The 12336-nt window shown below is 43.8% G+C and overlaps 1 pseudogene; it reads left to right on the top strand.

Moving 5' to 3' along the window:
* Positions 1-11125: 11125 nt before the first annotated feature.
* LOC144234739 (U5 spliceosomal RNA) lies at positions 11126-11195 on the top strand (annotated as a pseudogene).
* Positions 11196-12336: the final 1141 nt, after the last annotated feature.

Below are 12336 nucleotides of genomic sequence, written 5' to 3'. Positions count from 1 at the left end.
TAACTTCTCCAGAGCAAAGTAGGGCTAATCTATTGTTACCTGGAAACAGTGCATGTGATCATGGAGGTTAAGAAGATGTTCGTTGGGGGAATAGGATTATTTGTGACCCAATTTCTCTGAATGCAAGGAGGATAAAGCAGTCATATAGTGTGGTAAAAAGGACATGAGCTCAGAGTCAAGAGGATGATTTCCAATTCTGGTTCTGTTAAGCTGCTTGGGTATCTGTCCATTTTACCCCTCTTGGCCACCATCTTTTCACGTGTAAAACATGGAAGTCTTAGCTAAGGGGCTCTTATAATGATATATATCATATGTGTGTTATACATGATTATAATTCCATGATTTAATTGCTCCATTATGAAGAGTGAGACTTTTAGGGAAAATAAATTGACCATATCTGTCACTAAATATGAATTCATACGTACACACAGTGATGTCAGCTTTTAGGACATGGACAGGGCTTTACATGGATTTTTAAAAAATGTTTACTTATTTATTTTGAGAGAGAGAGCTGGGGAGGGGCAGAGAGAGAGGGAGAGAAAGAATCTCAAGCAGGCTCTGCATTGTCAGCACAGAGCCCAATGTGAGGCTCGATCTCATGGTTTGTGAGATTATGACCTGAGCCAAAATCAAGAGTCAGACATTTAACCCACTGAGCCACCTGGGTGCTCCTAAAGCACTGTACCACTGGTCCATGTACCATGGACACGTGGGCAGGGAAGAGGGCAATAGAGAAAGGATAGTATTTGTCCATCTACCCATTCAGTCATTCATGTCCTCAGCAAATATTTATTTGCTTCCATCAGAGAAGGTCTCTGTGATACAGTAATATTTGAAGAGAAATCTAAAGAGAATGAGAAAATGAGCCATACAGATTATCTTGGGGGAAAAGCATTTCAAACAGAAGAGGAAGTGCAGAGGCTCTAAGGTAGGAATGGGCTTGTTTTGTTCAAGGGTTAGCAAGGAGGCCAGTATGGCAAAAGCGAAGTAAGCAAGGAAGAGAGCAGTAAGAGGCGAAGTCGTAGAGCCAGTAAGGAGCTGGTCATGTAAGGCATTTCAGAAAAAACCTATTCTGTGCGGCATTAGCTATACACTGTTATCTGTCTTTAAGTCCAAAAAATTACCAGCCAGTCTCCAGTGAATATGTCTTATCTGCCACCCTCTATATTCTCTTTTCCGGGAATTTTTATTAGGGCCATGCTGGAGTTTTTCTATCTACTTTCTGTGTTTTCTAACTGGCATCTCATAGTTGTTTTTTTTCAAAGTTTTTATTTAAATTCCAGTTAGCTAACATACAGTATAATATTAGTTTCAAGTGTGCAATATAGTGATTCAACAATTCCATGCAACACCTGGTGCTCATCATGACAAGCCCACTCCTTAATCCCTACCATGTATGTAACCCATCCCCCACCCCATCCCCTCTAGTAACCACCAATTTGTTCTCTGAGTCTGTTTCTTGGTTGGCCTTGGCATCTCATGGTTTTAATCTCTTTATCATTCTATGCTGTTTTCTACGAGAGTTTCCTAGTGGTATTTTCTCTTCTTCAGTTATCTGTTTAAATATGTCCAGTCTAGGTACATAGTTATTCATTATGATTTCTTTTCAAATTTGTTTCTTTATTTTGAGAGAAAGAGACAGGAGAGAGAGTGGGGGAGGGGCAGAGAGGGAAAGAGAGAGAATCCCAAGCAGGCTCTGCATTGTCACTGTGAATCCTGACAGGGGGCTCAAACTCATGAACTGTGAGATCATGATCTGAACTGAAGTCAAGAGGGTTTTTTTTTGTTTTTGTTTTTGCTTTTGTTTTTACCAAACACAATACTGTAAGCAAGGCTGAAACCATTGCTTCTAAGGGTGAACGCAGGCACAGGCTATAAAATATCAGTATCTGGTGTGGTAACAGAGACCAAATATGTCTTGTAAGGGGCAGGAGACAGAGCTGGCTTTACTGGTGAATCTGGTGCTTTTGTGGACTTCCCTACCCATGAAAGGAAAATGATAGAAAGGATTCATTTTACCCCCACTTGGAGCAGTGGAGGCTCTGAGGCTGAGTGTCTTGAAAGGTTGGAAATAATGAATCTCATTTTGAAGCAAGAATATGTGCCAACCAGCCCCCTGGGTTGGTAACAGAATCTTTTTCAATTTCAATGGGATAGACACTTTTGAACTGCTAGGAAGGAAGGAAGGAAGGAAGGAGAAAAAAGAGACCTACACTAGGGCCTGGGGGACCGGGATAAAGTAGCCACAAAATTGTCAGAGCCTGGGGGAACAAAGAGAGAGAAACAATAAAACCTCCTAGCCACCACGAGCCTTCAAACCAAAACCCGAAACACATGGAGAAAACTAAGACAAAAATATAAATAGGAGATAAAATTTAACCCAGATGAAATGGAATAGAAATAAGAGATTGATAGGAAAAAGTCTTTTTAAAGGTATGGGTATGATCCTCAAAGAGATTAAGGGAAGAATAGATCTCATAAAGAATGAGAAAAGCTGAAACAAAATAACCAGATGAAAAAGAACAGCTGGATATAAAAGCATAACTAATCAGAAATCCTGGGCATCATAACTGCAATCGTTGAAATAAAAGTCAGAATGAGGGGCACTGTGCTCAGTCAGTTGCGTGTCTGATTCTTGATTTGGCTCTGGTCGTGGTCCCAGGGTCGTGGGATGGAGCCCTGTGTTGGGCTCTGGGCAGAACATGGAGCCTGCTTAAGATTCTCTCTCTCTCCTTCCATCCCTCCCCCTAGCTCACGCTCTCTCTCTCTCTCAAATAAATTTTTAAAAATGCAAAATGATAAAAACAACAACCACTTAATTTCTTTTTTTTTTGGTAAAAAAATTGTTATTGTTTTGTTTTGTTTTTGAGCACGGCCATTTTGCATTTGGGTTTCTTTTCAAGTACGCTGGTCTACAGTCATGCATGTGGTGCCCTGGGACAGGCTGTGGACCCACAGGTGTGAACTTATGTGCCATCTTTACTAGAAATCCCTTCAGAAGGGTTTGAGACACAAGATAGACCTTAAAGAACTCATAGTCCCTGTGTTCCCTCAGTGAAAATAGAATCCCAGACCTGAAGTCAGGAATGTGCAGGACACATGTAGGGAAATGGGTGGAAACCAATCGGCCAGAGACACCAATGGCAGTTTTGGCATAGGGATCCCAGACCCAAGGTTACACATCCTCTGTATGTGCTCCTGTAACAAACTCTATGTCACACTTATAAGTCTTTTTTTTTTTTAAGAGAGAGAGAGCTCTCACGCATTCAGGGAAGGTGCAGAAAGAGAGAGAGAGAATCCCAAGTAGGCTCTGCCCTGTCAGTGTGGAGTCAGATGCAGGGCCCAAACCCATGAACTGGGAGATCATGACCGAAGCTGAAGTCAGACGCTTAACCTGCTGAGCCACCCAGGTGCCCCGCTTATCAGTTCTTTATAGCTACCTGAAGGCGGAAAGAACCACTGTTTATCTTGTTCACCACCATGCCCTCTCTACCTTGTACAGGGCTTGGCACATAGTAGGCACTCAACAAACATGTGTAGAATCAGTGAATAAATATTGGGTAGACAAGTTAGGGTAAGAAAAGAAGTATTGGTCACATGTAACTTCATCAAAGGTTAAGCATTTATTTTTTTTTTCTCTTCAGCTAATCAAAATCCTGCCCCTCCTATCTTCTATCGGTATCTCATAATCCATCACCCATTCTCAAAACTTCAATAAAGACGCTTCACTTAAGTCTCCAACTGGTAAAAGTCTCCAACTTCCAGGCACAAAATAAAAGTATTTTCAATTTTCACCTCAGAAGCCTCTCTGCTGTGTGTCCCCAACTTGGGCTTTGGCGACACCATGCTGCCCTGTCTGGAGCCTTTGTGGTGGCCGCCTGATTGGACAGCTGAAGATGCAAATACCTGGTAATCACCGAGCGTTTGACCCAGAGCCTGAACAGAGAGTGACCTGCCCAAGGCTGTGTTTTAGAAAATCGGGTGTGAATGTGAAGACAAGGTCAACTGGATGAGGGCAAGACTGGGAGCAGGGGAGAGTCTAGACAATGGCACCTGACTTACCCTTACAGATCTTGATGTACAGGTCTTGGTGTTCAAGTGCACAGCCTAGGGATTCTTTAGCTTTGTTTAGTTTTTTTGTGTTTTGTTTTTGCTTTTTTAGCTTTTCTTCCTAGGACAAGAACCCCAGTGACATGAGTTCTTGCATAGCTCTTGCCAGTCTCCCTCTGTAGCACTAGGTCTCTTCTCAGAGACCCCAGTCTGCTGTCTGGGGCACTGGTTGCACATGAGTGAGAATGACCAACTCCCTCTCTACCTCTTCTACATGCCCTTCCTGCTGCCTTCCCTGGGACTTCTGAAACTAGGCCTAACTGAGCTACCAGATTCCTTATAAATCCTCACCCCTGCTTTCTGGGTCCAGCCCCTTCTTACCCCAGAGTGTCTGGTAGCTACTGCTTGGCACTGCCTCCCTGCTGGTTCTGTTCCTGATTCCTGAGGACCATGATGCCTTGCACACCTTGCCTGTTTGGGGCTGGAACAGAATGCGGTGAGTGGGGCTTGTTGGACTCCAGTCCTAGAAAAGCTAGAGTGGCAAGCAGGTTGTCTAAACAATGTCTCTGGCAGAGAGTTCTTGAGGTAGAAACCCATTAACAATATTGGGGACACAAGGAAATGGTGTTTTAAATAACACAGAATGCTAGTTATCCATGTAGTCAGATGACTTGATGGTTGCCTCCATAAAGCTAGGTTGTAGCTCCAGAAATATCTACTGTCTGAGGTTAGGACTGGTCATATATTTAATTTTTTTAAATGTTTATTTATTTTTTTAGAGAGAGAGAGGGAGGGAGAAAGAGAACACAAGCAAGGGAGGGGCAGAGAGAGAGAGAAAGACAGAATATGAAGCAGGCTCCAGGCTCTGAGCTATCAGCACACAGCCTGACACGGGGCTTGAATTCACAAACTGGGAGATCATGACCTGAGCCGAAGTTGGATGCTTAGCCGAATGAGCCACCCCGGGTGCCCCAAGACTAGTTATATTAACAAAGGTAAGGGCTTAGCTTGTAAGTAGGGATCTAAACAGCTAACTCTCTCAATAGGTGCGAACAGCAGAGTTAGGAACCAAACACAGCATGCAGGGGGCCTTGCATATGCCAGTACCTGTATATACATGCTTAATATAGCAATACAGCTCATAGATGTAGTAATAGAACTCATATTCGGTTTTATATACCCAACTGTGTTAAAGGCACAAACATTATGACTCAGAATCTAAAGATCTCTTCTCTCTGTAGGTGCTGTCTTCTTCTAAAATTATTGACCTGTAATAGTGGTGTTCTTTTTTCAGCTCCCTGAATTACTTGAGAGCTTTTCCCCTAGGGGCTGGCTAGGGATATTATGGACCACCTTTAAAGGCAGTAGTCAACAAATGACTCACCTAAGATGAAGTTGTTTCTTTCAACAGCCCATCTAGTGGAAGCCCCAATTCTCTGCACTCAAATGTCTACTTACCTTCTGTCTCTGTTCCTTCCTCTCTTTCATGACCTGGGTTGCCGTGTCTACCCCTTGGTTACCTGACTGACCCCTTTCCCTCTCTCCATTTCTCCCCACTATCTCTTTTAATTTTATTAATACGCCCAAGGGCAGTTGGGTACCTGCCCATGGGCTATGCAACAGCCTTGGGGGAGGGCGGTGCTGGGAGCCAGGAGTGGGAGGGAACAGCTATGACCCCGGGCTCTGTTGGGACGAATATCAGCACCTTTGCTTAACCTGCTGTTCAGAAGACACCTGAGGACGGTGGCTTTTTATTGCTGCTGCCTCCTGAAGCATTCGTGGAGCTTGGGTATTTCAACTCATTGAGGTAATTGATTCATCATCTGGTTCAAATCCCCGAATTTCCCGGGTTGATGATACAATCCATTAAAAAAGCAGGAAGTTGGCTCTGCGACAAGAAACTGACAGTGATGTCGTGTTCTTTTAGACTAACCTCATTGTGAATTCCAAGTCCAAAAATCGCTTCCACTCTTCCTGGCTCTGGGCTTCACCTGCCTCATTTAGTTTCCTTTGAATCTGACTGCATGAGTTGGTTGCATTCTACATTCGCATAGAAATTTTTCTCCTTGACATGGGCTTGAATGTGGCCTGAAAGGGAGATGCGCTTTTCCTCCCTCTCTCCCTCCTCTCCTCTGCCCTCTCCTCACTTTCCACTCTCTGCCTCCCAGTGCCGGGTCACTTATGGGCTTCTAAAGACATCCTGGCTATTTCAGGAAGTGCTATTCTTACAAACCAAAATGATTTAGTTGCTTTAGAAAGAGAGAGAGAGAGAGAGAAACAGAGAGAGAGAGAGAGAGAGAACCATGGTTCATTGACTCCTCTTCAGTTGTTCTCTCCTCCAAAAGTGCCAGACCCTGGGCTAGCTGCTGGGCTTGTNGTATATTTTAGGGTAAAATTTCCCCAGCCTCCTGTGCTAACTTTCTCCACTTGGTACTCAGCAGCCATTCATTGTGCAGGTAGTTAATTAACAATGGCCACAGCAGAGCCCTTTATTGGAAACTTGGTATCTGGGACAAGAGGTAGGTGGGAAAACCCCAAGATAGTACCTGTGTGAATGCAGCATGGGGCAAAGTGTGCATTTGTGTTTCCTCTAGAGTATGCTTTCTGTGTAACCAAATGACTCCCCCTGGCCTCTCTGAAGCTTTACTTTTCCATTCACTTCTTTTCAGTTGGAGAGTCTGTGAGGAAGTGCTTCTGAGTTGTCCTGCCTCCTGGCCCTTCCAACGTCATGTCAGTTCTGGCTTCAGCTGTGGTCTTCTTTATCTGCCCTCATAGTCTCTGAAGGGCCTTCCCCCCCTACCCCAGCCTTGAGGGTTTTGTGCCTTCCATGGGATTTTTATTCTCTCTGATTACTTTGTGTGCTCCTTTATTCATGTTCCGTGTGGTGTTACATCCTCCAGAAGAGACTGTGTGGTGTTTTCCTGCTTCTTCACATTGTGTGGGTTTGGGCGTTTTGGTTTCCCCTGGTTTTCCAAGTTCTGGGGGACATGGCCGCTTGGATTCCTAAGTGGACGTGGTTAGCGGTTCCCCATCTCCTCTGCTGGAGCCCCCGCTCTGGAGTTTGCCCCTCCCAATTGCTTCCTTGGGCCACCACATTCCTCCAAGGACCAAGTGACCCTCTATCTCATTCCCGCTGGTCACCTGTGCACTCCAAACCATACTAGGGACAATTTCAACTCAAGTTGAGTGTCAACTCATACTAATGCCAGGCCCTGCTGGTGATACAAAGATCAACAGGGTTCAGGCCTTAACCTTAAAGAGCTCCCATCTTGTGTGGGAAATATACACACAGACGCAGCAATTATACTTTGGTGATTGCTGAGGATTATGACAGCCGTATGCACAGGAGCTCTGAGAGCAGGCAGAAGCACAGGTGATTCTCCAGTGAAAACATGGGAAATAGAAGTTAGGTTTTAGAAAGAATACTCTTAAGTTTCAACGTATCAAAAATTCTGGTGTGTACGTGGAAATGGAATTGGGAGTGGGGGAGGAAGGGAAAGAGAGGCCTCCCGGAGAATGTGCTACCAGAGCACCTTGAATCGTGCACACACTGAACATTAAATAACGGAGGATGCACTTAGAGCACCCCCTAAAAAATAAGAACTTTCCAGAAAATTAAGGAAGGGAAGATTGGTATTGGTGGAGGAAAAACCAAATTGCAAAGGGCCAGCTGGTTCAGGGTGATGGGGGCATAATGGAGAGTGGAGGGCAATGTATGTGGAGAGGTGGGTGAGGTCAAGTGGGAGTGGGTAGGACCTCAGGGGAAGAGGCAAGTCCTGGGATGAAATGTGAGGACCAGGTGGATTTGGAGCAGTATTGACTCAGAGCAGCCAGAAGAAGACATGCTTTAAAGCAATGTGTTTTCTAACTCTTTTGGACTATGTCTCATAGACAAAAAAAATTTACATAGCAAACCAATATATGCACATTGAAAATGCACTCTCATAATGAACCATTTATCTTGATTTTTTTTCCTCCCTCACCTCTAAAAATGCTAGTCATGACTCTCTAAATTTATGACCTAAAGGGCAAGTCAAAGACTGTCCCCCTTTAGTCAAAGAGGGAAGCCAGGGTCAGCTCAGTTAGGGAAGCAACCAGCACAGAGAAAACCAGGACCTTAATCGAGAAAGAGATGGCAAGGCACCAAGTTTGGGATACAGGTGGTGAGGCCAGGAAGGTTTCTGGGAACCAGTTTTTACAGTGATGGCTGCCCAGCATGGGAGTGGGCTGGTTGGATGGAGATCCGGAAGATGGTGAAAGTCTTTATATGTTAAGTTAAAGATTTCTAGCTTTGTTGCAGAGGTGCTTAGAGGCATTGAAGAGTTTTAAATAGGTGTATCAGTTAGTTACTGCCGACTAACAAAGCACTCCAAAGCTTAGAGACTTAAAAGAACTCCAGATCATTTTTTACAACTCTTTTCACTGGTGAGACAGTTCTGCTGCTCTGGGCTGGGCTTACTATGCACTCGTAGGCAGTGGCAGGTTGGCTGGGCCTGTCTCATCTAATGACGTCCTTGCTGAAGACAACTAGGCTTTTCTATATGCATCTCCCACATCCCTCAGCAGGCTAGTGTGGGCGTGCTCTTGTGGCACTAGCAAGGGTCCAAGAGAGGAGGGAACATGCAAGTGCTTTTTCAAGTCTCTGTTGGCATCAAGTATGTCATTATCCCATTGGCCAAAGCAAGTCACACGCCGAGGCTTAGAGTCAGTGTGGGAAGGCACTATTTGGGGGTGGGGGTACAGAGAGGCATGAAATCAGCCTTCACAGTAAAGAAGGTATGAGGTCAGGTTTATGTCTGAGAAAGATCACATTGGCTGTCTGGATTAGAGGAAGGTATTGCTAAAGGCAAGGAGGCCAGATAGCAGAATATTTTAGTGATCCCGCTGAGAGATGATGGGTGCTCAAACAAAGGCAATAAGGTTGGGGAAAAGGGATAGCTGGAATTCTAGGGAGTCAAAAACTCATACTGTCTTCCCTCCTGAGTTCAGAATCAATTGAGAGACGGACATGTGGGTCCAACAGAAGAAAGCCCATCAGAGAATGTGGTTTTAAATCTTCTGCCAGAAGGGCTTTCTCAAACTCTCGGAACTGTTATTCTCCCTCTCTCAGCCTGGGCCTCCAGCCTCGGGACAGAGAAGAAAAGGGGATGAAACCTTACAGTCTTTAGTAGATTGGCTCTACCCAACCAAGAGATTCAACTGTCAGCCAGGACTTAGAGGGAAAGGCCAGGAACAATACCTAGTTGCAGGGGTCGTGAATGTTTCCTGTAAAGGGCTGGAGGGTAAATATTTTACACTTTGCTGGGCATTTTGTCTCTGTTGCAATTACTCAATTCTGCAAGGAGAGTAGGAAAGCAACTGTGGGCAATACATAAACACATGACTATGGCTGCATCCCAACTTTTTTATGGACTCTGAATTTTGCATTTTCATGTGTCACAAAATATTCATCTTTTGATTTATTTTCAGCAATAAAAAAATGTTAAAAGCCATTCTTAGCTCGTGGGTTGGATTTGCTTGCCAACCCCTGCCCTAGAGGAGGTCCTTCTGCAAGAAAATATGAATGATTCAAGAGGAAGGTGTTCCTTCTTATGTTAGTCAGGACCTCTGCGAGTGACATATTTAAACTGTGTACCTGTGGAAAATTTTTAAATGGTATTATTTACTTTTACTAAGGTGTGTGTGGGGTTTAGGGAAACTAACAAGGGACACCCAGGGGAGGCAACATTGGGAACTGCTACGATTTTCCAACCTGAGTCGTGAATGGCAAAGGAGAGAGTACATAGCAGACCCAGAGAAAAAGAGCTATACTGGAGAGTGCTGCTGGGCAGAAGCCATGGCCATTTGGTGGGGGGTCACATATAACCTGCGTCCATCTCAGGTTACAAATAGTCTGACTTCAGACTCCTGTACTTTGATCCACCTGTGGTGCTTCCCATTAGTCAAATGTTCAGTGGAAACCAGAGGGCAAGGGAGCAGGTTGATAAAACCCATATACCTGGAGGTGAGATTCCAGGCCAGGGGGAAGGTGAAGGATGGAGAGTGGGTCTGAAGAGATGGAGAAGGATGGAGAATGTCCAGCATGTTCCCAAACAGGAACCAACTGAAGGGATGGTAGAGAAGTATGGCTAAGAGAACTATCCCTTCCTCTCAAGGGCCTCAGCTCCTCACCTACAAAATGAGAAGGTAAGATGAAATAATCTTCAAGAGCCAATTCTAACATTTATTGGTTCTATAATAATGCTTTTGACATGCCTCACTGTGCTAAGGAAGGGGGGGGTCTAGAAAAGGAGGACCTTTCTTCCTTGATTTTTGGCATCAGACCCCGTTCCTTCGAAGGCCCTCATTCCAAGGTTATATACCAGTGTAACCATGACCTAATGAGCTGATGTTGTTGCTACATCATAGGAAATGACTTCTTTGATGAGCAGTTCAAGCCAAGTCGGGGGGGAGGGGCAAGGTGAGGAAACTGGGAGATGGGCCAGGATGGGAAGCTATTATAATTTATTAGTATCTCCTCTGTGCCAGACACTTTGCATATGGTAGTATGCATATGGTAGTGATCCTTTCCAAAACCATGTGAGGTAGTTTTTATGATCCCCAATTTGCTAGTGAAGAAACAGAATTTCAGAGAGGTTAATTAACTTGCCCAAGGCCGCACGGTTATTTGGGGGCTTATATCTTATAAGATATCTTATATCTTATTTTGGCTTAAATCTATCATCCTTTTCCCCAGCACATGGATATTTTGGCTCCCAGCTCTCACCAGGTAGGCAAACACCTTTCCAGTCTTCACAGGACTTGTGTCCTAACCCAGAATGGCCAGAGAAAGGTGGAACCTTCAAAATACCAGATGCATACTGGTCAAACAAAAGACAGCTGAGATGCTCACACAGGTATCTGGGCCCCCAAATCCCCTTCCTTTCTAAGTGTCAGCTTTCTTTTCTCCGGAGATGGTGGGCCAGTGCCTCTTCCCAGTACATTTTTTAAAAATTGAGGCAAAAGCCACATAAAATTAACCATTTTAAAGTGTGCAAGTCAGTGGCATTTAGTACACTCACAATGCTGCAATACTCTGGTTTCTCTTCAGATCACATAAATCTTTCACCTTTTACTAAAGATTTCTGTGGAGAGGAACAATGCTGCACAGTGACCACCTCTATCAAGTTCCAACCTCATAACACATCTTGTCTCATATCTGGTAGATGTTTATCTACCACACCGGACCTTTCATTTTTTGATGCCATGGTCTGAATCAGCCTCATGTACACAGTCTGAGAATATCTTGTCAATATTCTATGCCCTGCATATCTTAGTTGAATGGAATTCCAGATACCCTCTTCCCCATCTCTGCTCTGAGTAACACTTTGTTTAATAAATTTTTTTAATGTTTATTTTTATTTTTGAGAGAGAGGCGCAGAGAGGGGGGAGACAGAGGATCTGAAGTGGGCTCTGCACTGACAGTGCAGCGGCTTGAACCAGCAAACGGTGAGATCATGATCTGAACTGAAGGCAGATGCTTAGCCAACTAAGCCACCCAGGCGTCCCCTGAGCAATGCTTTAAAAGCTGGGTTTGGCATCAGAATCTAGGCCTTCTTCCTGCCATGTACCTTCATTACGCCATTGAATCAAAACAACAAGCTTCATGGTGAACTGGACTCCCTGTCCTATCTTACATTCTTTTCATCCCCTTTTTTGCTGGCTGCACATTGCTCATGTGGATATTAATTTGCATTAAGCTATCGTTAAATTTTCAACGTGCCTCCAAATTTATATGCTATTTCTAAGCGGACTACCACAAATCTGAATATTGAAACTCATTAAATAATTAATTTTTCTAGGATGGCTTCCACTTTGGAGAACAGTAAATTTTATAAATACAGAAATATGAACTAAGATCTTGGAAATGGAGCTGGATGATATGTGGACACTTTCAGTGTGGAATTATAAAAATATGAACACATAATGGTTTTTAAAATCACAATCTATTAATCAAGAGGTTTACTATTTAAAAAAAAATGATCCTACTCTGTTTTGTGTTTTCTGTAAATTATCAAATGGAAAGTAACCCTTCCAGTTATTGTTACAGAATGTTTTAGTCACCAGAAATACTATAAATTAGACCCAATCACCATAGGAAAGTTCTGGATTTTCTGCATTACATCTTTATGCAGTTTACATGCTATGCAGATCATGCTTCACTGAATATCATCTAACACATTTATTCTTCTTCAAAATTGGCTAAACACTGCCTTCTTTTCCACTAAATCAGTCCCCCTGCAAAGA

This window comes from Crocuta crocuta, unplaced genomic scaffold, assembly GCF_008692635.1.
Source record: "Crocuta crocuta isolate KB4526 unplaced genomic scaffold, BGI_CrCroc_1.0 scaffold180, whole genome shotgun sequence".
Taxonomy (NCBI): Eukaryota; Metazoa; Chordata; class Mammalia; order Carnivora; family Hyaenidae; genus Crocuta; species Crocuta crocuta.
The sequence above is the reverse complement of the archived record's forward strand: the minus strand, read 5'-3'. Positions and strand labels throughout refer to the sequence as shown.